The 23,550-nt window shown below is 45.9% G+C and overlaps 2 protein-coding genes across 2 annotated transcripts in view; one reads left to right on the top strand and one right to left on the bottom strand.

The window, feature by feature from the left end:
• The window catches only part of FAM185A (family with sequence similarity 185 member A), a 119,833-nt gene extending 109,347 nt beyond the window's left edge, over window positions 1-10,486 (top strand). Inside the window, exons 9-10 of the transcript XR_016349672.1 lie at window positions 1,213-1,508; window positions 5,509-10,486. The gene's annotated coding sequence lies outside the window, so the exon portion shown is untranslated. The remainder of the gene's footprint in view (window positions 1-1,212; window positions 1,509-5,508) is intronic.
• Window positions 1-23,550, bottom strand: part of FBXL13 (F-box and leucine rich repeat protein 13) — a 224,907-nt gene that overhangs the window by 27,841 nt on the left and 173,516 nt on the right. The window lies entirely within an intron of this gene.

The raw sequence follows: 23,550 nt of genomic DNA on the forward strand, positions 1-23,550 counted from the left end.
TATATGTGCAGGATAGCGTCTATACTGGCATGTGCCTTTGCGCAAAAGATTTACTTTTGCGCAAAAGCATCCGTGCCAGTGTAGACACTCTCTTGCACAAGAAAGCTCCGATGACCATTTTAGCCATCGGGCTTTCTTGTGCAAGAAATAAACGTTGCTGTCTACACTGGCCCTCTTGCGCAAGAATACTTGTGCAAGAGAGCTTATCCCTAAGCGGGAGTGTCAGAGTATTTGCACAAGAAGCACTGATTTTGTACATTACAATGTCAGTGTTCTTGCGCAAATACTCGCAGCCAGTGTAGACAGGCGGCAAGATTTTACGCAAAAAAAATCTTGCTAATGTAGACACAGCCCTCTAGTAAGAACTCCAGAGAACATTAAGCCTGCAGAAAACAGGTTCCTGTGCTCACAACTTCAACTATGCTAAGTCCCAACACTCGGAAGGGAAGACAGCTTGAATTTTCTTTTCCTGTTCACTAGGGAGCAAGGGTCAGCATAAATTGGCTATTCTTCTCAAACCCTAAGAAGAATAAGAGTTTTGGTGTTTAAAAATGTATACTAGTGATGCCAAATGTCCAGGGAAATGTGTGCTTTACAGTAGTAAAACCAAAACAAAGTACAAAGTGAGCCTCCAGACAACAAATTTTTCTTGTTCTTTGAGATAGTCATACATGAACATTTTCACTAGCACAAGAAGGAAACATGATAAAGAAAAATAAGTGTGTGTAGTCTGGTATCCAGATGTGGATACCATTGTGATGATGTTTGAAATGCAGATTTTGCCAATTTTGATAACTTAGAGCAGTGTTTCTCAATCAGTAGTAAAGGAACCTTAGGGGTACTCGAAAGAAGTCTGAGGGGTACGTCAACTCAACTGAAATTTTGAGAAAAGTGAATTTTTGTTTAAAGTTTTACAGCACTTTATTATTTTTGTACTTTTTACACCGAAAAATATAATCGCCCACCCAGCTACAATTAAGTTGTTTAAACAAATGTGATGCAATGGTAGAAAAAAATTATGTGTCTGAAAACTGTAGGTACTGGGGGTACTTATACTTTTTTTTTGTTTAAAAGGGGTACTTTATTTAAAAAAAGGTTGAGAAATACTGACCTAGACCACTAACATGCTTGGCAGAATTCAATTTTATTTTGTAAATTTGATAATTAATATTGATTGTTATTTTTATTTTTTCCTATTGTTTCCTATTTTAGTGTTTAAACAACATTTTTGGAGTTTCACAATGGGACTGCAGGGTCAGTGACACCCCAGGAACAAGGTGTGGAAAAGGATATAATCCTGGAAGGGCACAGCAGAAACCTCCAGCCAGAACCGTAAAGAGGAGGATTAAACCTGTCCGCCCTGCTGCTGAACAGTTCCTACCTGCAGACAGCTCCTGCATTTCCAATTGGTGAGTGAACAAGTGGTACTGCAGAGGGAAGTCGGATACGGGGAAGAAACACAAAGAGGAACGAGCAACAAAGGAGGACCCCTGACTCGAATGGAGAAGGTAGGGCAATCAATTGACTATCAAAGATGTTGGTACACAAATGTAAGAAACCTGGGAAACAGACAGGAAGAATTAGAAGCCCTGGCCCAGTCAAAGAACTATGATTTGATTGGAATAATGGAGACTTGGTGGGATGACTCACATGACTGGAGCACTGTCATGGAAGGGTATAAACTGTTCAGGAAGAACAGGTGGGGGAGAAAAGGAGGAGGAGTTGCATTGTATGTAAGAGAGCAGTATGATTGCTCAGCACTCCAGTATTTAGAGGGAGAAAAGACTGTTAAGAGTCTATGGGTTAAGTTTAGAGGTGGAAGCAACAGGGATGATGTTGTGGTAGGTGACTGCTATAGACCACCGAATCAGGTGGATAAGGTAAACAAGGCTTTCTTCGGACAACTGAGAGACGCTTCCAGATTGCAGGCCCTGGTTCTCATGTGGTACTTTAATAACCCTGACATCTGTTGGGAGACCAATACAGCAGTAAACAGACAACCCAGGAAGTTTTTGGAGAATGTTGGGAATAACTTCTTGGTACAAGTGCTGAAGGAACTAATCAGGGGCCATACATAGCTTGACCTGCTGCTCACAAACAGGGAGGAACTAGTACGGGAAGTAGAGGTGGGTGACAACCGGGAAAGCAGTGATCATGAGATGGTAGATTTCAGGATCCTGACCAAAGGAAGAAAGGAGAGTAGCAAAATACACATTTTGGACTTCAGAAAAGCAGACTTTGACTCCCTCAGAGAACTGATGGGCAGGATTCCCAGGGATGCTTACATGAAAGGGAAAGGAGTCCAAGAGAGCTGGCAGTATTTTAAAGAAGCTTTATTAAAGGCACAGGAAGAAACCATCCCAATGCACAGCAAGAAAAGCAAATATGGTAGGCGACCAGATTGGCTTACCGGGGACATCCTTGGTGAGCTTAAACACAAAAAAGAAGCTTACAAGAAGTGGAAACTTGGACGGATGACTAGGGAGGAGTATAAATATAGTGCTTGAGAATGCAGGGGACTTATCAGGAAGGTGAAAACACAATTGGAATTGCAGCTGGCAAGGGATATGAAGGATAACAAGAAAGGTTTCTACAGGCATGTTAGCAATAAGAAGGTGATCAGACAGGGTGTGAGGGCCTTATTGGATGAGGGAGGTAACCTAGTGACAGATGATGTGGGAAAAGCTGAAGTACTCAATGCTTTCTTCTATTTTCATGGACAAGGTCACCTCCCAGACTAATGCACTAGGCAACGCAGTATGGGAAGGAGATAGACAGCCCTTGGTGGGGAAAGAAAAAGTTAGAAACTATTTAGAAAAGCTAAACATACACAAATACATGGGCATTTAATGCATACAAGGGTACTGAGGGAGTTGGCAAGTGTCATTGCGGAGCCTTTGACCATTAATTTTGAAAACTCATGGAGATCGGGAGAGATCCCGGATGATTGGAAAAAGGCAAATGTAGTGCCCATCTTTAAAAAAAAGGAAGAAGGACAATCCAGGGAACTACAGACCAGTCAGCTTTGGGGAGGGGGTTGGACTCGATCGGCTAGTAAAGTCTCTTCCAACCCTATGATTCTATGATACTTTCCCTCCTAGAACACATCTGTGCCAGGTTGACCCTATCCATTGCCTTTCCATCCCAGACCCCTCCCTTCTCTGGGACCACACAGCACAGAGGGCCCCCTTGTCCCCTAGCACCTCTTGTCCCCTAGCACAGAGCCACCCTATGACTCTCCATCAAATAATTGCTCAGGGAGGAGGGACTGGAGATGAGGAGTTCAGTAATGCACTCTACCCCAGGGAAAGAAGACTACTCCCCGTCCTCTTTCATCGCAGCAGCTTGGGGCCAGGGAAGACACGCCGCTCCCTGGCTGCTGCAGTTACAGCAGGCAGTCTGGGGGAGAGGGCTGGGGCAGATCCAAGTCTGTCTGCCCTTTGTGCTCCCCAGCCAGAGTAAGGAATGCAGCAAAGTATGCACTTTCCCCTTGCTCTCTGACAAAGGGGAACAGCCAGACGTGTTTCCATACAAATTGGGTGGGAGGGAGGGGGTGCTGAAGCCCCCACCCCTCCTTAAAGGGTGCCCTGGAGGGTGGGAGGCATGGGGCTGGGGCTGGGGCAGTCCGGGGGAGTGTGCCCTCAGCCAGCCCCTTTCACCTGCCTGGTGAGTCTGTCTCTTTTTTGTATGGTTTTATGACAGGCAATCCCATTCCAGTTTCCCATAAAACCATGACAAAACCATTTTCCTGGCACAACCCAAATCCTTACCTTGCTTTACGTTATTTTATTTTATTGAATTTGGTGGTCCAAGCTTTTATAATTAGGAGGTGTTCTTGAACCCACTAAGGCTGCATCTAGACTGGCATGATTTTGCACAAATACTTTTAACGGAAAAGTTTTTCCGTTAAAAGTATTTGCACAAGAGAGCGTCTATACTGGCATGTGCCTTTGCGCAAAAGATTTGCTTTTGCGCAAAAGCATCCGTGCCAGTGTAGACACTCTCTTGCGCAAGAAAGCTCCAATGGCCATTTTAGCCATCGGGCTTTCTTGCGCAATAAATTAACGTGGCTGTCTACACTGGCCCTCTTGCGCAAGAATACTTGCACAAGAGGGCTTATCCCTGAGCGGGAGTGTCGGAGTATTTGTGCAAGAACCACTGATTTTGTACATTACAAAGTCAGTGTTCTTGCGCAAATACTCGCGGCCAGTGTAAACAGGCGGCAAGATTTTGCGCAAAAGCAACTGCTTTTGCACAAAATCATGCCAGTCTAAACACACTCTAACTCTCTCTGGGTATGTCTACACTAGCCCCCTAGTTCGAACTAGGGAGGCTAATGTAGGCATTCGAAGTTGCAAATGAAGCCCGGGCTCCACCATTTTTAGAAGTGCCTTAGTCCGAACTCCGTGCCCGCGGCTACACGCAGCACGGAGTAGGTAGTTCGAATTATGATCTCTAATTTGAACTACCGTTACTCCTCGTGGAACGAGATGTACCGGTAGTTCGAATTAGAGAGCCTAATTCGAACTACCTACTCCGTGCCGCGTGTAGCTGCGGGCACGGAGTCCAAACTACTGGGGATTTTAAAATGGCGGCGCCCGGCAAGATGCAAATGATGCCCGGGATATTTAAATCCCGGGCTTCATTTGCAACTTCGAATGCCTACATTAGCCACCCTAGTTCGAACTAGGGTGGCAGTGTAGACATACCCTTAGAGCCTTGATGCCGGCAAATGGCTCGGTGCGGGAGAGTGCCACGGTGCTGGGGAACAGCTCGGTGCTGGAGAGCACCTTGGTGCAGAAGAGTGCCTCAGTGCCAGCGAGCGCCTTGGTGCCAGCAGGTCCCTCGGTACGGGAGAGTGCCTCGGTGCCGGAGAGCGCTCTGGTATCGGGGAGCACATCGGTGATGGAATTGTCGTCAGTGCTGAACCAGGCACCGGTGGTGTGGCTGAGGCAGTCGAAGCCAATAACGAGGGGCTTGGTGCCGACTTTCTGCAGCTTTGTTTGGGCTTCTCAGGGCCACCCATAGGGGACGTGCCCAAGGTGCCTCGTTGGTCTCTGACACTGACCCGCGAGGGGGGTAGTGACCGAGAAGGCAACGGTCTCGTCTTTGCCTTTTTGGGCAGGCGGTCAGTTGTGGACCGTGAGGGTTCCATGGAATGGGTGGCGTCAGTGCCTTGTGGTTGTAAAGCTCTATCAAAGAGGAGCATGTCCCTGTCCCTTCTGTCTCATGCAGTCAATTTGGAACAGTGGGGACATTTTTGCGCTATGTGGCCCTCCCCACGGCATTTTATGCACAGAGAGTGGCCGTCAGAAGCAGGCATTGCCTCCTGGCAAGCCGCGCACTTTTTGAACCCAGGTGATCCCGGCATTTCTGTAGACAGACCCAACTAACTAACTATTTACAGAAGAAAGGTGGGTTTTTTTGGACTACGACTAACACTAGAATGAAATAGTAACTAACTAACTAAGAAAAGAATCAAGTAAGCCTCTCACTCTATCCTGACAGGATTTTGAGGAGAGCACATTTACTCCGTCCACGGCCGAGGATGGTCAGGAGGAACCGGCGGGTGCTGGACCGCGCGCACACAAACGGCACGAAAAGACACGAACCGTGCTTAGCACATGCGCGGTCTGGTGGACTACAGCTGAAAAGATCTCCAAACAGCGGTGCCGGGACAAGCCCGACACCTACAGTGGAGCACCCACGGGACACTGCTCAAAGAAGAATCTTGTATATCTGATGTATTTGTTGCAACTGTGAAGACCAAGAATAGATCTCATCCCTCCCTTGGTCTTGGGGATCAGAAAGTACTGAGAGTAGAATCCATTTCTCTGATCCTGCAGAGCAATCTCCTCTACATCTCCTGAAGTATACAGAGTCTATGCAGAGTCTTGTACTGTTGAGAGTGGTTCCTGAAAAGGGACAGGATAGAGGGGCAGGAAAGGGGGAATGGGTAAGAACTTTATGGCATAACCCAATCTTACAGTGCTTAGGACCCACTTGACTGAGGTTTCTGAACCCCAAGAACTGTGGAAGTGGGACAGCCTGTCCCCAAACTGAGGTGAAATGGTCTCAGCAGTGATTAGTGGTCTGCTTCATTCTAAGGCAAAGTCAAATGAATTGCTTTTTGGAAGCTGATGAAAGACAAGCTGGCTGACTAAAGCTGGAACCAGAGGGTTTCCCACTGACCCACTTACAGGGGAGCAATTGGAGCAATTGCCCAAGGGCCCAACAATTCAAAAGGACCTGGGGCTCCTGGCTGCTGCTACTACAGGAGCAGCAGTAGTCAGAGCACAGGGCTCTTTAAATCAGTGGGCGAGCCCCATGCAGAGCACTTCAGATGATGCTAAGGGATGCCTGGGGAAGCATGGTCTGGGCAGCATTGAGGCCTGCCTGTCCCAAGCCCTGCTCCTTCTGCTCAAGGCCCTGCCCCTTCTGGGAGCACAGAGTGGGCCTCCTACCATCTTGCTCAGGGACCCAGCAATTCTATCAGCTCCCCTGCTTCTTCCTGTGAGATTAATTCCTTCTTTTGGAGAAGTTTTGCTGCCTAGTAAAATAAGGAGGCTGTATAAAATACTGTCGAAAGTACTGGCAAAACCATTGTTGCTGACCCCCAAATGGCACCTTTTAACTGCTGGAGTATACATCCAAAGAGTGTAATGTGGCCCTGGAATCCTTAAAAGAATGTAATGACTCATATGTCTTTTCAAGAAAACAAGGACTGTCGATCAAATAGTAAAGTCTTTTATCGTCTGTTGTAAGTCTGAAGCAATGCCAGAGTTCTGCATTGTTATTCTGCATTGTTCTGCAGAAGCCATCCTTGTTATTTCCAAAGCCAAAATTCTAAATGAGATGTCCACCACATGGAGCACTGACTGCACTGATGTTTTTGCCACTACATGGCCCTCTGCCAGGAAAGTCTCGAACTCTTCCCTGACACCCCAAGATAATTTATTTATTAATGTGGACGATGTATTCCACAGAGTTATATTTAGACAAGAGTGCCTGATGATAAGCAATGCACGTATGTACGGAGATTATAAAACTTACTCCCCATTAAATCTAATTTCTTGGCTTCATCTTTAGGCATGGCTTTGTATCTGCCTTGATGCATTCTCCCATCATCAGCAGCCACCAGGAGCAAATTGGAAGTTAGATGTGAATAGAAACACTCAGGGTATGTCTACACTACCACCCTAGTTCGAACTAGGGTGGTAATGTAGGCAACCAGAGTTGCAAATGAAACCTGGGATTTGAATTTCCTGGGCTTCATTTGCATCTCGCCGGGCGCCGCCATTTTTAAATGTCCGCTAGTGCGGACTCCGTGCCGCGCGGCTACACGTGGCACGGACTAGGTAGTTTGGACTAGTCTTCCTATTCCGAACTACTGTTACTCGAGGATATGTAGCATAGAGTCTCTAGGAGATGTATGAAGTTTGGGGAAGAATGTGGGTAATAGTATAGGTTCATTGATATGGAATAAGGTGCTGCTTCTCGGTGGGGGCAGGGACCTCAGCTCGGGGTCCTGGCTGGGGGAGACCAGCGGAGCTGGCCCAGCAGGACTGGGCGGTGAGGAGCCCTAGAGAGAGGGAAGGCGAGTGGCAGTGACCGTGTTAGAACCCCGGGAGGCACCCCCGAGGGGTCGTCTGTGACCGCATCCCGTCACACAGAGGTTTTGTCCAGGCAATTAAGAAGGCATTGCCTAGTGATCCCTCACCCAGCCCCTCTTGAGAACAGAAATAGGGACACTTGGTGTTGTGTTGAGTCACATAGAGGTCTATTGACGGGTAACCACATCGGTGGAAGATAGAGGTGAGGACCCCTGGGTGTATCTCCCATTCGTGGTCAGTAGACAAGTAGCGGCTCAAAGCATCCGCCATGGCGTTGTTCAAACTTGAAAGGTATGATACCCTCAGGGTTACTTTGTGGCGAATGCACCAGTTCCACAGGTGAGCAGCCTTTGCACAGAGAAATCAAGGACTGGGCACCCCACTGTATGTCTATGTAAAACATGGTTGTCATGTTGCTCATGAGTATGCACACTACAGAGTTGGCAATGATGGTAGCGAAGAGTTCGCAGGCATTCCCGATGGCCCTGAGCTCTACGAGGTTGATGTGTAATACTGTTTCGTAGGGAAGCCTGCATGTTTTCAGGGACAGTAATTATTTTGTGAAGTGGGTGACATGACAGTGTATAGTGTTGTTAGCCAGTGCTGCAGGGCATGAAAGTGGAGATGTGCATGCTGCAAAACGTAGGTGGTAGCGGCCATGTGGCCCATAAGTCTGAGGCAGGTAAGTATAATAGTAGAGGGGCTCACGGAGAGAATGGTTATCAGGTCCTGCAGCACAGTGAAATGCTGTGGGAGATATGTTCTGGCCAACAAGAAATCTAGGCAAGCACCAATAAACTGTATGTCTTGAACGGGCTCTAGAGTGGACTTCTTCGCATTTATACGTAGCCCTAGACAATGAAAGAAGTGTTTGGTCCTAGAGACCATATTGATGGTATCTGCATAAGATTGTCTTTTTATAAGGCAGTCGTCTAAGTACGGGAAAATGACAATACCTTGCTGTCTGAGGTAAGCAACTACTACTGCTAGGACCTTTGAAAAGACCCGAGGAGTGGAAGAAAGTCTGAAAGGAAGGACTATGTATTGGAAGTGGTCCTCAGCCATGGTGAATCTGAGGAAGCGTCTGTGGGAGGGATGTATCACTATGTGAAAATATGTGTCCTGAAGGCCGAGGGCTATGAACCAGTCCCCCTCATCCAGTGCTGGGATGATAGAAGCCAGTGTTACCATCTTGAAACATTGTTAGGAACTTGTTTAACTTGTGGAGATCCAGTATCAGTCTCCAACCCATGTGCATTTCTTGGTCAGAAAATATTTGGAGTAGAAACCCCTTTCCCAGAACAAGTCTGGGACCCTCTCCTAAATGAAGGAGGTGATCAATTTCTTGTCTGAGAGGAGTCTCATGAGGGGGTCCCTGAGGAGGGACAGGATGGGGGGGGGGGGAAATAGGAGGGAGTGAAATAAAGGGAATGGTGTAACCTATACAAATGATTTCTAGCACCCACTGGTCTGATAGAGTTTGGAACCCGAACAGCAAGACTGAGATGGACGCTTCCTCTGGAATCGCTGTCTGGTCTGGTTAAAGTAATAGGGCTTCTGCTGTGGATGGTTATAGTAACTGTCCTTATTCCTACTGTAAGGTATAGGGCTTCTGATGATATGGTGGAATGTACATGCCAAGAGTCCTTAATGTAGTTCTGGAATCTTTGCTGCTATGTAGGACACCATCTGTCTTGACTGAGAAAAGCTTCTGCTTGTCAAAGGGAAGATCCTCCACTATGGCCTGCAATTCCATGGGCGGCACCCCTGCTGCCTGGAGCCACGAAGCCCGTCATATCACGACTGCTGTAGCTGTCACACCAGCAACTGTGTCCACCACATCAAGTGAGTACTGAAGAGCTGTGTGGGTGATGGTGTGGCCTTCATGAATGATAACCTTGAATATGGGCCTCTTGGGAGTCCAGGAGTAGCTCCATTAGCTTAGAATAATTATCAAAAATGTGGTTTGCTAGGAGTGCAGAATAGTTCCAATTCTAAGCTGTAGTGTGGCAGAGGAGTATATTTCCTGCCAAACAGATCCAACTTTTTGTGTTCTTTCTCAATAGGTGTGGATCTGAATTGTGAAACCTTGGAGCAGTTATTGGCAGCATCCATTATGGAGGATGGAGTTTGCCATATTTCATCCAATACCTCTACAATAGCCTCACCGATAAATAGTGTGACTTTTCCCTGAGAGGTGGGTCAGATATTTTTAAGGAGGCGGTATTGTTTTTCCTTTACCTCCTGTAGCTGGACCTCTTGACTAGAGGCCACTCTTTTAAAAAGTTCTTGGAATTGTTTGAGGTTGTTGGAGGGGTATGTATCCTCTGGTATAACTCATCATCAGGTAGCGATGATGAGTTGTCATTAGGTGAGTCCACGGAAGCTCGTGTGTCAGTCTGCTCATCTGGGATCTGACCCTCCTCCTCCGAGTCGACTGTGGTCGAGAGAGTGCAAGGATGGGGGGCAAGGGTGGTGGAGGTCTCCTTGCCGGGGTGGAAGAAGCCATGCAGCGGTGCCTCTGGGAGCCCCAATATTTCCATAGTGGCTGTCAAGGCTGATTCCCCATTCTGGCACGATGAATGCAGAAGTGGGGGCCCACAAACCCTGATCTCTACAGGCTTTGGTACAAAAACTCCCTCCAAAATCCTAATACCTGGATTTTGGGGAATCCGCTGCCACCATCAAGTGCTTTTGAACCCACAAACAGGGGTTCCAACCCCAGGGCACCGCAAGCTCTTTTTTCCAAAGAGCTTGAAAAGAAAAGAGAAAATAAGAGCTGCAGTTTGTGATTGCTGTCCCCTTGTCAGAGGCATGCAAATCCCACAGACAGATTTTCCAAGACACAGAAACGAACCAACACCAGGTTAATTGTACTTGTACTTAAGCACAAAAAGGAAGCTTACAGAAAGTGGAAACTTGGACAAATGACTAGGGAGGAGCTTAAATGTATAGTTCGAGAATGCCGGGGGGTTATCAGGAAGGCGAAAGCGCAAATGGAGTTGCGACTGGCTAAGGATGTGAAGGATAACAAGAAAGGTTTCTACAGGCATGTCAACAAGAAGAAGGTGATCAGAGAGGGTGTGCAGTCCCTAATGGATGAAGGAGGTAACCTAGTGACAGAGGATGTGGGGAAAGCTGAAGTACTCAATGCTTTCTTTGCCTCTGTATTCACGGACAAGGTCGGCTCCTGGACTTCTGTGCTAAGCGACGCAAGATGGGAAGAAGATGGACAGCCCTTGGTGGGTAAAGAACAGGTTAGGAACTATTTAGAAAAACTAAACGTACACAAATCCATGGGTCCAGACTTAATGCACCCAAGGGTACTGAAGGAGTTGGCAAATGTCATTGAGGAGCCTTTGGCCATTATCTTTGAAAAGTCGTGGAGATCGGGCGAAATCCCGGATGATTGGAAAAAGGCAAATGTAGTGCCCATCTTCAAAAAAGGGAAGAAGGACGATCCAGGGAACTATAGGCCGGTCAGTCTTACCTCGGTTCCTGGAAAAATCATGGAAGGGATCATAAAGGAGTCCATTTTGAGACACTTGAATGAGAGGAAAGTGATCAGGAATAGTCAGCATGGATTCACAAAGGGCAAGTCGTGCTTGACCAATCTGATTAGCTTCTATGATGAGGTAACTGGCTCAGTGGACATGGGAAAGTCAGTGGATGTTATATACCTTGACTTTAGCAAGGCTTTTGATACGGTCTCCCACAATATTCTTGCCAGCAAGTTAAGGGAATGCGGATTGGATAAATGGACGGTAAGATGGATAGAAAGATGGCTAGAAGGCCGGGCCCAGCGGGTAGTGATCAACGGTTCGATGTCAGGATGGAGGTCGGTTTCTAGTGGAGTGCCCCAAGGTTCGGTTCTAGGACCGGTTTTGTTCAATATCTTTATTAATGACCTGGATGAGGGGATAGATTGCACCCTCAGCAAGTTTGCAGATGACACTAAGCTAGGGGGAGAGGTAGATACGCTTAAGGGCAGAGATAGGGTCCAGAGTGACTTGGACAAATTGGAGGATTGGGCCACTAGAAATCTCATGAGATTCAACAAAGACAAGTGTAGAGTCCTGCACTTGGGACGGAAGAATCCCAAGCATAGTTACAGGCTGGGGACCAACCAGTTAAGTAGTAGTTCTGCAGAAAAGGACCTGGGGGTTACAGTGGATGAGAAGCTAGATATGAGTCAACAGTGTGCCCTTGTAGCCAAGAAAGCTAATGGCATATTAGGATGCATTAAGAGGAGCATTGCCAGCAGATCCAGAGATGTCATTATTCCCCTTTATTCGGCTTTGGTGAGGCCACATCTGGAGTACTGTGTCCAGTTCTGGGCCCCCCACTACAAAAAGGATGCGGACGCATTGGAGAGGGTCCAGCGGAGGGCAACCAAAATGATTAGGGGTCTGGAGCATATGACCTACGAGGAGAGGCTGAGGGACTTGGGTCTGTTTAGTCTGCAGAAGCGAAGAGTGAGGGGGGACTTGATAGCAGCCTTCAACTTCCTGAAGGGAGGTTCCAAAGAGGATGGAGAGAGGCTGTTCTCAGTAGTGACAGATGGCAGAACAAGGAGCAATGGTCTCAAGTTGTGGTGGGAGAGGTCCAGATTGGATATTAGGAAAAACTATTTTACTAGGAGGGTAGTGAAGCATTGGAATGGGTTACCTAGGGAAGTAGTGGAGTCTCCATCCCTAGAGGTGTTTAAGTCTCGGCTTGACAAAGCCCTGGCCGGGTTGATTTAGATGGGATTGGTCCTGCCTAGAGCGGAGGGCTGGACTTGACGACCTTCTGAGGTCTCTTCCAGTTCTGATTCTATGATAAGGGGATGGTTGGATGAAATAACATGATCTTGGTAACTAATTGACCATTCATTTCCAGTTGGAAATAGGTCAATGGAGGGATGATAGGAGTTGCTATAGGGAACTTTCTGGGTGTCTGGCTGGTGAGTCTTGCCCACATGCTCAGGGTTTAGCTGATCGCCATATTTGGGGTCAGGAAGGAATTTTCCTCCAGGGTAGATTGGCAGAGGCCCTGGAGGTTTTTCGCCTTCCTCTGTAGCATTGGGCACAGATCACAGCTGAAGGACTCTCTGCATGTTGGGGCCTTCAAAGTATTGGAAGGCTTCAATATCTGAGACATAGGTGAGAGGATTATTCTAAGAGGGGTGGGCGAGATTCTGTGGCCTGCACTGTGCAGGGGGTCAGACTAGATGATCATAATGGTCCCTTCTGACCTTAAAGTCTATGAGTCTATGAGTCTATAATTAAAAAAAGAAAGACCTTTTATTAAATTTTATTAAATCAATACCCTAGTTACAAGCATAGTTGGAATGGCTATATGGTAAGGACCACCAGTTAATATACTAATAGAGGATTCCCATGGGCTCAGGACTCAGCTACAAAAAAGAAGAAACCTCATTTCTAACAGCACAAACCTCAGATTCAAATTCCCAAAACAGAAAACAATAAAACCTCACGGATTTATCTATACTTAACCCTACTTACACATTATAAAGAGTCTTTTTCTTGGAGAGAGACATGTCTTCTGTCTCCCTCAGTATCTAGAGAGCAAACTGGCTCAAGAGACAAAGGAGGGAAAACCCAAAAATTCCTTTGTCTCAGTTTGAAATCCCTATCTGCATTTCTATTGGCTGAGCAGATATCTGGCTAGCTACAGGGACATAGTTAACCTCTTAGTCCCCAGGCTGCTGGCCATCCCCTCATGGATATGACAGTCGCCCATAGGGCAGGTAATGTGGAGGAGGGTATGGACAGTCCGAGTACCACAAAGAGTGACGTCTGTCATAATGATAGTAATAGTGCCAGGATGCAGCTGGAGAGAAATGTTGGGAGGAGAAGACAGTCCTCTGATCATCTTTCCCAAATCCTCTATGACAACACAGGAGAGCTCACAAAAAGTGGTGAAGCGCATGGAGAGAATTGCGCTGGAGAGGGCTCCCTAGATGGAGGAGGGAAAGCGTGTCGTTCGCTGTTCCTATCCTGTGCCAATGGGGAATAAAGGGGATCTGACGGTGCAGACCGGTGATTGTGAAGCATTTCCTCCACCTGTGCCGAGACTCCTCAGGGAGGGAGCATTGCATCTGGTGTTGGCTCCGTGGAAGCCAGCACTGATGGCTTGCTGTGCACCTGTGTAATTGCCTGTGCTGAGATCTTGGTCGGCACCAGGTCTCATGCTGGCTTTGGTGCCAGAGGTTGTCTCTGGGGTTTTTCTGGTGCCAGTGATGAGCAAGTTGCCATCAAGGCAGTACGGGGGGTAATAGAGGTGGTGCCAGTGGGTGGTCTCGGTGCCACCATGCCAGAAGTGCCAGGTTTGTCTCCTTTGCTCTCCTAAGGGAGACGGAGTAGGAGGAAGAGACCTTCCAGGGGAAGTTCTCTTCTTTGAGCTCTACTCTGGTGATAGAAACAGTCTTTTTCTTGGTAGCCTCCTCAGGGGGCCAGGAAGGCTCTGGGTCTTCCAAAGGCTCCACAGCCTTTTAGAGGAGCTCCGTCCACGACTGAGGGTGGTAAATGAGGAACTAAGGGGGAGATCAGGCCATGTGTATGTGAGGCGCTAAGGCACGAACAGCACAAGGTGCCTCTCACGAATGCACAGCCCAGCTGACACCTGCTCTGAAAAACCTCCAATCTGCGGCTCCGGGATGACACGTAACCAACGGTAGAGCAGCCACGGGGACATCACTTGAAGAAGATCTTATATATGGAAGGCTATTCTTCCTGGAGTTGAAATCTGCAGAATGCCCAGAAATTTATGGGTATTCTCTCAGACAAACTCAGTGTGAATACTCAAAGTGCAGACATCCTCCTTAGAAGATCCTGATAAACCTTAGAGCCTTTTGGAACCAGAAAGGATGAGTCTGAGATTGGGAATTATCTGGTGAAGAGGATGACAGAGGTGGAGGAGCAAGAACCTCCTTCTGAGGCAAACATTTTTTCCATTGCTGTACTTGAAATTCAGGCAGGGCAATATTGGTTTGTGTCTGCCATCTAACCTGGGCTGGATATGAAGCAACCAGATGATCTCGGCCTAGAATGAGAAGTGGCAGGGCTCTTGAAGAATATGAGACAGTCCATGATCATGAAGAGGCCAATCTGGAAATGAGTAGGGTACTAAAGGATAATGAGCACTTGGCTCCTTTCTCCCTGTTACTCTCAAGGCCAATAATGCTCCTTCACAGAAGATCTAAAAGATTTGCAAAACCAGATCCTGGAAGGAGATGGGAAAGAAACATGATCCCAAACTCAAGTATGGAGAATCTCCTTAATAGTCTGCTGGTTATGAAAGGGCTAACCCTACTAAGGCTACCAAATGGCCTAGTCTGACTGAAGTCCAGTGCTGCATTGAGATCTCAGCCAGTACTGTAGCCACTGCTGTCACAGACTGACAACTCAAAGCAGCTATAACATTCATTATCAGGACGCCCATCATTACCAGAATCACAGCTGGTACCAAGGAAGAAGTTGGTGTTGGATCAGGAATTTGTCCCAACAATGCTGAAGTCCAGATTAGAAAAGTCTTAGGCACCAAAAATTGTATTGGTACCAAAAAAGGATGTCTCAGTGCTGTTGATGGGACTTTCTGGCAGATCTTTCTGAAGTGAATGAGTCAGAGGAGAGTCTAGTACCAAAAGGGTGAGTAAATCAGCTGCCGCCGCTGGGTTAAAATTCAGTGGCTGTTTGGCAAATGGTGCTGAAGTTGACAGGATAGTTCCAGTCTGATTTTGCCTTGTATTGGAAAGTTAGACCCTTTTTAAACCCTGTCTAAAACATCCTGTTTTGGCAAATGTGGGCATTTGCCATGTTTGGGGGTAGTCCAATAGTTTCACCTTCTGGCTCTCAGCCCAAAGTACTCACACATATTTGCACTCTCACAGTATGTTTTGCTGTCCAGATCTCAGCGCATTCACTTCCTCTTACCTCAGTCCCTATCTGTGCTACTTGGCTCAACTGGAGACACTGCAGGATGTTCGAGGGAGGAGGCAAGTAGCAATGCCAGGCAGGTCAGGCCAGCCCCATGTGTCCTGTTTTCTGCTTAGGGAAAGAGGACAGTCCTGCTGTATCTAAGGTATCAAGAGAAACAGTGGTATTGCACTTTCCTCCTAGAAGAGGAGGGAAAGTCCCTCTGAGCTCTGGAGTGGCTCCAATTAGCTTTATGAATCCTCTTCCTTGGGGGACCAGACGAAGTAACCAGTGTGAAACTGGTAGCCTATCTAGGGTCAGCAACAGCTCCAAAGACTGATGGGCACACTTATCTGTAGAGAGCTCCAGGAGCCAATCTAGCCTCATAGCAGATCCATGAAGTGCTTTATTAAATGCAAGACCCAAGCCTCCTGCATCCTTTTCTTAAAGGAGCAGCAAATGGAGACTTTCTTTAATATGCCCCTCTTTTTTGGGTGCATCTACACTGCACCCGTAGGTCAAAATAAGATATGCAAATGTAGTGACAAATTATTAAAGTTCTTATATGAAAATGCAAGAAGTCTAAATAGTAAAATGGGTGAATTGGAGTGCCTACTTTTAAAGGACGATATTGATATAATAGGCATCACAGAAACTTGGTGGAATGAGGACAATCAATGGGACACAGTCATACCAAGATACAAAATATATCGGAAGGACAGACCAGGTCGTGCTGGTGGGGGAGTGGCACTATAAGTGAAAGAAAATTTAAAATCAAATGAAGTAAAAATCTTAAATGAGCCAAAATGTTCCACAGAATCTCTATGAATAGTAATTCAATGCTCCAATAATAAGAATATAGATGTAGGGATACATTATTGACCACCTGATCAGGACAGTGATAGTGACTATGAAATGCTAAGGGAGATTAGATAGGGTATCAAATTTAAAAACTCAATAATAGTGGGGGATTTCAACTATTCCCATATTGACTGAGTACACATCACCTCAGGACGGGATGCAGAGATGAAGTTTCGTGATACGTTAAATGACTGCTTCTTGGAGCAGCTGGTTCTGGAACCCACAAAGGGAAAGGCTATTCTTGATTTAGTCCGAAGTAGAGCACAGGATCTGGTTCAAGAGGTGACCGTAATAAAATTTAACATCTCTGTGGTGGGAAAAACACCTCAAAGGCGCAACACTGTGGCATTTAATTTCAGAAGGGGAACTACACAACAATGAGGAAGTTAGTTAAAAAGAAATTAAAAGGTACAGTGACAAAAGTAAAATATCTGCAAGATGCATGAAAACTTTTCAAAGACACCATAATAGAGGCCCAACTTAAGGGTATACCTCAAATTAAAAAACACAGTAAGAGAACCAAAAAAGTGCCATCATGGCTTAATAACCAGGTAAAAGAAACAGTGACATATAAAAAGATATCTTTTAAAAAGTGGAAGTCAAATCATAGTGAAAAACATAAAAAAGAGCACAAACATGCCAAATTAAGTGTAAAAATGTAATAAAAAAAGCCAAAAAGGAGTTTGAAGAACAACTAGTCAAAAACTCAACAGGTAATAACAAAATGTTTTTTAAGTACATCAGAAGCAGGAAGCTAGCTAAACAACCAGTGGGGCCCTTGGAAGATCAAGATGCTAAAGGAGCCCTCAAAGACGATAAAGGCATAGAGGAAAAGCTAAATTAATTCTTTGCTTCAGTCTTTACAGCTGAGGATATTGGGGAGATTTCCAAACCTGATCCATTCTTTTTAAGTGACAAATCTGAGGAACTGTCCCAGACTGAGGTGTCATTAGAAGAGGTTTAGGTACAAATTGATAAACTTAACAGAAACAAGTCACCGGGGACCATATGGCATTCACCCAAGAGTTCTGAAAGAACTCAAATGGGAAATTGCAGAACTATTAACTATGGTTTGTTTTTCCTTTAAATCAGCTTCTCTACCTAATGATTGTAAGGTAGCTAACGTGACACCAATATTTAAAAAGGGCTCTAGAGGTGATCCAGGCAATTACAGACTAGTAAGTCTAATGTCAGTACCGGGCAAATTAGTTGAAACTATAGTAAAGAATAAAATTGTCAGACACATGGATGAATATAATTTGTTGGGGGAAAGTCAACATGGTTTCTGTAAAGGGAAATCATGCCTTACTAATTTGCTAGAGCTCTTTGAGGGGGACAACAAATATGTGGACAAGGGGGTTCCAGTGGATGTAGTTTACTTAGATTTCCAGAAAGCCTTTGACAGGGTCCCTCACAAAAGGCTCTTAAGTAAAGAAAGTTGTCATGGGATAAGAAGGAAGGTCCTTTTGTGGATTGATAACTGGTTAAAAGACAAGAAACAAAGAGTAGGAATAAATGGTAAGTTTTCAGAGGAGAGAGAGGTAACTAGTGGGGTTCCCCTATGGGTCTATCCTGGGATCCATCCTATTCAACTTATTTACAAATGATCTAGAGAAAGGGGTAAACAGTGAGATGGCAAAGTTTGCAGATGATACCAAACTGCTCAAGATAGTTAAGACCAAAGCAGAGTGTGAAGAGCTTCAAAAATATCTCACCAAACTGATTGGGCAACAAAATGGCAAATGAAATTTAATGCTGATAAATGTAAACTTTAAAAAAATTATGTTACGGAAACCTCTACATCGTTCAAAATCAAAACCATCTCAGTCCAGGGAAGATCAAGGGCTCTTCAGCAGAGGCTTATGACGTACAACAGTCAAACCCAGAAGAACACTGTCATACCGATGACCCTTAGTCGACCCCAGATGCCCCGGGGAGTAAGCTGCTTTCACATAAGAAACACATGGTGCTTGGCATGTGGAATGTAAGAACGCATGGCAGGTTGTCCAGAGCAACACAAAGGATACATTTACACTCGCCCCCTAGTTCGAAGTAGGGAGGCTAATGAGGGCGACCGAAATTGCAAGTGAAGTGCGGGATTTAAATATCCTGTGCTTCATTAGTGTGTTCCCGGGCGGTTGCCATTTTGGAAACTGACTAACCCGGAATAACTGCCTGCGTCTATACGCGGCAGTGAAATGGGAGTTCAAAGTAAACCCCTAACTCAAATTAGCTGTTACTCCTGGTGGAATGAGGTTTAACAGCTAATTCGAGTTAAGAGGTTTACTTCTAACTCCCGGGAACATGCTAATGAAGCACGGGATATTTAAATCCCGCGCTTCATTTGCAATTTCAGTCGCCCTCATTAGCCTCCCTAGTTTGAACTAGGGGGCTAGTGAAGACGTACCCTAAGAGAATTCAGACATTTGTCAATAAATGCCTTAGACACATTCTCCAGCTAAAGTTGTACAATAAAGTGCCAAATGAAACCTTGTGGACCAAAACAAATCAGAAACCAATGGAGGTCCAGTTAAGAAAAGAAAATGGCGATGTGCAGGCCACATCCTGCATAAGGACTGTGAGGAATGTATCATGAGACAAGCGTTAGAATGGAATCCAAAGGGAAAGAGGAAAAGGGGACATCCCAAACAAAGATGGCGACGAAGCTGCCTGGACGAAGTAAAAGCAGCTGTCTTAGCATGGGATCAAATCAAGGCTATCGCTAAGGATCGCAAGAAATGAAGAATGACTGTGGAGGCCCTATTCTCCATTAGGAGGCCAAAGGACTAATAGATATAAAATAGATACATGTAAACTAATGCCCATTGGAAAACATAATCCCAACTATATCTACAATGTGATGGGGACTAATTTGGTTACAACTACTCAAGAGAGAGATCTTGGAGTCATTGTGGAATGTTCCCTGAAAACATCCACGCAGTGTGCAGCGGCAGTGAAAAAAGCAAATAGAATGTTAGGAGTCATTAAAAAAGGGATAGAGAATAGGACAGACTATATTTTATTGCCTCTAAATAAAACCATGGTATGCCCACATCTTGAATACCACGTACAGATGTGGTTGCCTCATCTCAAAAAATATATACTGACATTGGGAAAGGTTCAGACAAGGGCAACAAAAATGATTAGGGGTTTGGAATGGGTCCCATATGAAGAGAGATTAAAAAGACTTGGACTTTTCATCTTAGAAAAAAGGAGACTAAGTGGGGGGGCGGGGAGATAAGACAGAGGTCTATAAAATCATGACTGGTATGGAAAAAGTGAATAAGGAAAAGTTATTTACTTATTCCCACAATATAAGAACTAGGGGTCACCAAATGTAATTAATAGGCAGCAGGTTTAAAACAAAAGGAAGATTTTCTTCACACAGCGCCGAGTTAACCTGTGGAACTCCTTGCCAGAGGATGCAGGGAAGGTTAGAACTTTAACAGGGTTCAAAAAAGAGCTAGATAGATTAGGTCCATCAATGGCTATTAGCCAGGATGGGTAGGAATGGTGTACCTATCCTCTGTTTCTCTGGAAGTGGGAAACAGGGGACGGCTCATGAGAGGATTACCTGTTGTGTTCCCTCCCTCTCGGGCGTCTAGTATTGGCCACTGTCAGCAGACAGGATACTGGGCTAGACGGACTTTTGGTCTGACCCAGTATGGCCATTCTTATATTTTTATGTTTTTACGCAATTTGTGCTATGCAAATTGCAGATCTTTTTTCAATCTACAGTAAAACCTGTGTAATCCGGCACACCCGGGGATTAAGGAGTGCTGGTAACCTAAAAATTCTTGGTATCGGGGGGGGGGGAGCTGTGAGGGACCTACAGGGGGGTGGGGCACGGGAACTGTGCGGGGGCCGGGATGTGGCCTGCTGGGGAGGGCCACAAGGCACGGGGGGGGGGGGACGGGGAGGTGGGATGCGGCCTTGTGAGGGGGGGTGGAAGCCAGGGGCCAGGAGGAGGAGATGGCAGGGGCGGCCTGCTGGGGTGGGGGACCGCAGGAGCCATGGGGGGCTGGCATGCCGGGGGTGCCATGAGCCACGGTGGAAGCTGAGATGCTTGCTTCCAGCTGCTGTTCACTCCTCCCCCAGGTACATGCTGCACATTCGTCTGAGGAGCACTTAAAGGGCCATTTTGCTTTTTTTTTTTTTTCTTTTCCCGGAGTCAGAAATTTGCTGGTTTCTACAGTTTTCCACATGCTTAAGTTCCAGAGAGTGCAGGTTTTACTGTACAGGCAGTCCCCGGGTTACGTACAAGATAGGGACTGTAGGTTTGTTCTTAAGTTGAATCTGTATTTAAGTCGGAACTGGCGTCCAGATTCAGCCGCTGCTGAAACTGACCAGCGGCTGACTACGGGAAGCCCGAGGCAGAGTTGCTCTGCCCTGGGCTTCCTGGAATCAGCCGCTGATCAGTTTCAACAGCGGCTGACTTGGGGACGCCTGGGACAGAGCAGCTGGGGCGCTGCCGGGTAGGTCCCCGCAGCGCCGCACCTCAGCGCTGCGGGGACCAACCCGGCAGCACCCCAGCTGCTCTGTCCCAGGTGTCCCCAAGTCAGCCGCTGTTGAAACTGATCAGCGGCTGATTCCAGGAAGCCCGGGGCAGAGCAACGTGCCGCGGTCCCGCCCGCATCCTCCGCGGCTTTGCTCCGTGTCTCCCATGTCTGCTGGATCTGTGTCTCCCTGGTCTGCTGGTGGAGCCCCCCCCAGCAGACCAGGGAGACGCGGAGCAAAGCCGTGGAGGACGCGGGCAGCGGGACCGCGGCACGTCTGGGCGGTCCCGCCGCCCGCGTCCTCCGGGGCGAGAAAAGCCCCGTTCGTAACTACGGATCCAACATAAGTCGGATCCGCGTAAGTCGGGGACTGCCTGTAATTTCAAAATAAGACCGCCTTTCTGAAAAGTCCCTTAATCCTTGTGAAAGAAGGGTTACAGGGATGTCAAAATAGCGAGCCCATTATTTTCAAAATCTATTTTGAAATAATGGGCTGGTTCAAAAGATGTGGAATAGCTATTTCAGGATACCTCTGGTATCCTGAAATAGTGCCGCAGTCTAGATGTACCCTTAGGCATACCAAACACCATGGCTATGTCTAGACTGCAGGCTTCTTTCGAAAGAGGCTCTTTCGAAAGCATCTTTCGAAAGAGGCTCTTTCGAAAGCATCTTTCGAAAGAGCCTCTTTCGAAAGATCGCGTCTAGACTGCAGGCGGATCTTTCGAAAGAGAAATCCGCTTTTTCGAAAGAGAGCACCCAGCGAGTCTGGATGCTCTCTTTCGAAGACGGCCTATTTACATTGAAGAACGCCTTCTTTCGAAAGAGGAACTTTCGAAAGAAGGCGTTCTTCCTCGTAAATTGAGGTTTACTGCCATCGAAAGAAAAGCCGCGTTCTTTCGAAATAATTTCGAAAGAACGCGGCTTGAGTCTGGACGCAGGGGAAGTTTTTTCGGGAAAAGGCTACTTTTCCCGAAAAAACCCCTGAGTCTGGACACGGCCCATCTGTGGAGATCATTAGTGGGGAGAGCCACCTCATACAAAGGACCACGCTTACACCCTAGTGGGCGCATATCCATGTAATGTTATAAAGAGAACTAATTTCTAAGATAAGTACTAATTACAAAGGTACTACCTACTAACTATATACAGACAATTTCACTGTTGTCCTCAGAAACAGTGAGGTAAAATCTGCATAGGAAGCTCCAACTCAACCTGTAGGCAATGAGAAGGAATTGCAGGGGAATGAGGGCAGCAGCATCCTTGTGCAGTCATGGGAAGGGCTATGAGAGACAGAGGGCACAAGCACTGCCCTGATGGGTACTGCTAAGCAACCTCCAGCTTCAGCACATTGCCCTATACACACTTGAGTGGAATACATGTTTGCAAACACTCAAAGAAAAACATTCCAAATCTTTAATTTTTAGGCTGAAATTTCTCAGTCTTTTCTGCAGTCCCAAACTTCTTTCTAGAGAAATGTTGAGCAATCATTTTGGAGTGTGAGGGAAAGGACAACAATATACTTGTTACCAGTGCTTTTTTTGTGACGATACTGCCCAGTATGAAGTACCGGCACCTCCAGATGCAGTACCAGTACCTCCAGTCAGAGCTCAACAACTTTTCCCCTGGAGTACCGGCACTTTTTTTTAAAAACAAAAAAGCACTGCTTGTTACAAAAAATGTTCTTGTGGCTTTTTAATACATGTGTTATTTATCAAAATAATTATGAGTGTTAATAAATAAGGACATTTATTATGAAATGTAAAATTAAAAGGAGAAAGATTCTTTTCAATAAAATGCATTTAAGAGACATTAGAATATGGGCTATGTCCTTGTTTATAATATATCCCATTATTTCCAGAAGACTGTACTGTGTGTGTCTTTAGGCTGAGATATGTCTGAAATTTGCTTGTTCCTAGACAGATCAAAAATCCTTATATCCTTTTTAATGAAAACATCAGACACAAGAATGTTCACCTATAGCTTATGTTTCCATTAAGTGCATTTATGACCTGTGTATCAAGGGAATAAAAGGGTTGCATAGATATAATATTGCATCACATCTCTCATGCAGGGAAGGCAGGAGTAACAGAAATGAGGGATTTACATTTTTAAAGTACCGCAGATGTGCTCTGGAAACATTGCAGACAGGAAATTGCTTGAAAAATGTGTCTATCGGGGACTTCCTTGCTTCTATCATAGCTCATTTTAAGACTTGTAAAAGTTTAAAATAAAACAATTTCCCAAAAGTAACATAAACAGTAATTGAATTAAGCATCTTAAACATTATTAAAATTGATGGTCTATTAAATGAAAATAAGTGAATTCATTCAAATTTTCCTTTGACATTAACAATACTTGTTGGTGTTACCAGCTCTCAGTTCCACTGAAGTCAATGGCTCTATGAGGTAAACAATATGGCTATGTCTAGACTGGCAAGTTTTTCCGCAAAAGCAAGTGCCAGCTGTCTACACTGGCCACTTGAATTTCCACAAGAACACTGACTTCCTACTGTCTGAAATCAGTGCTTCTTGCGGAAATACTATGCTGCTCCCGTTCGGGCAAAAGTCCTTTTGCACAAAGCTTTTGCGCAAAAGGGCCAGTGTAGACAGCTCAGATTTGTTTTGTGCAAAAAAGCCCCGATCATGAAAATGGCGATCGGGG

Source organism: Pelodiscus sinensis, chromosome 1 (genome assembly GCF_052426305.1).
Source record: "Pelodiscus sinensis isolate ZL-2025 chromosome 1, ASM5242630v1, whole genome shotgun sequence".
In the NCBI taxonomy this organism is placed as follows: Eukaryota; Metazoa; Chordata; order Testudines; family Trionychidae; genus Pelodiscus; species Pelodiscus sinensis.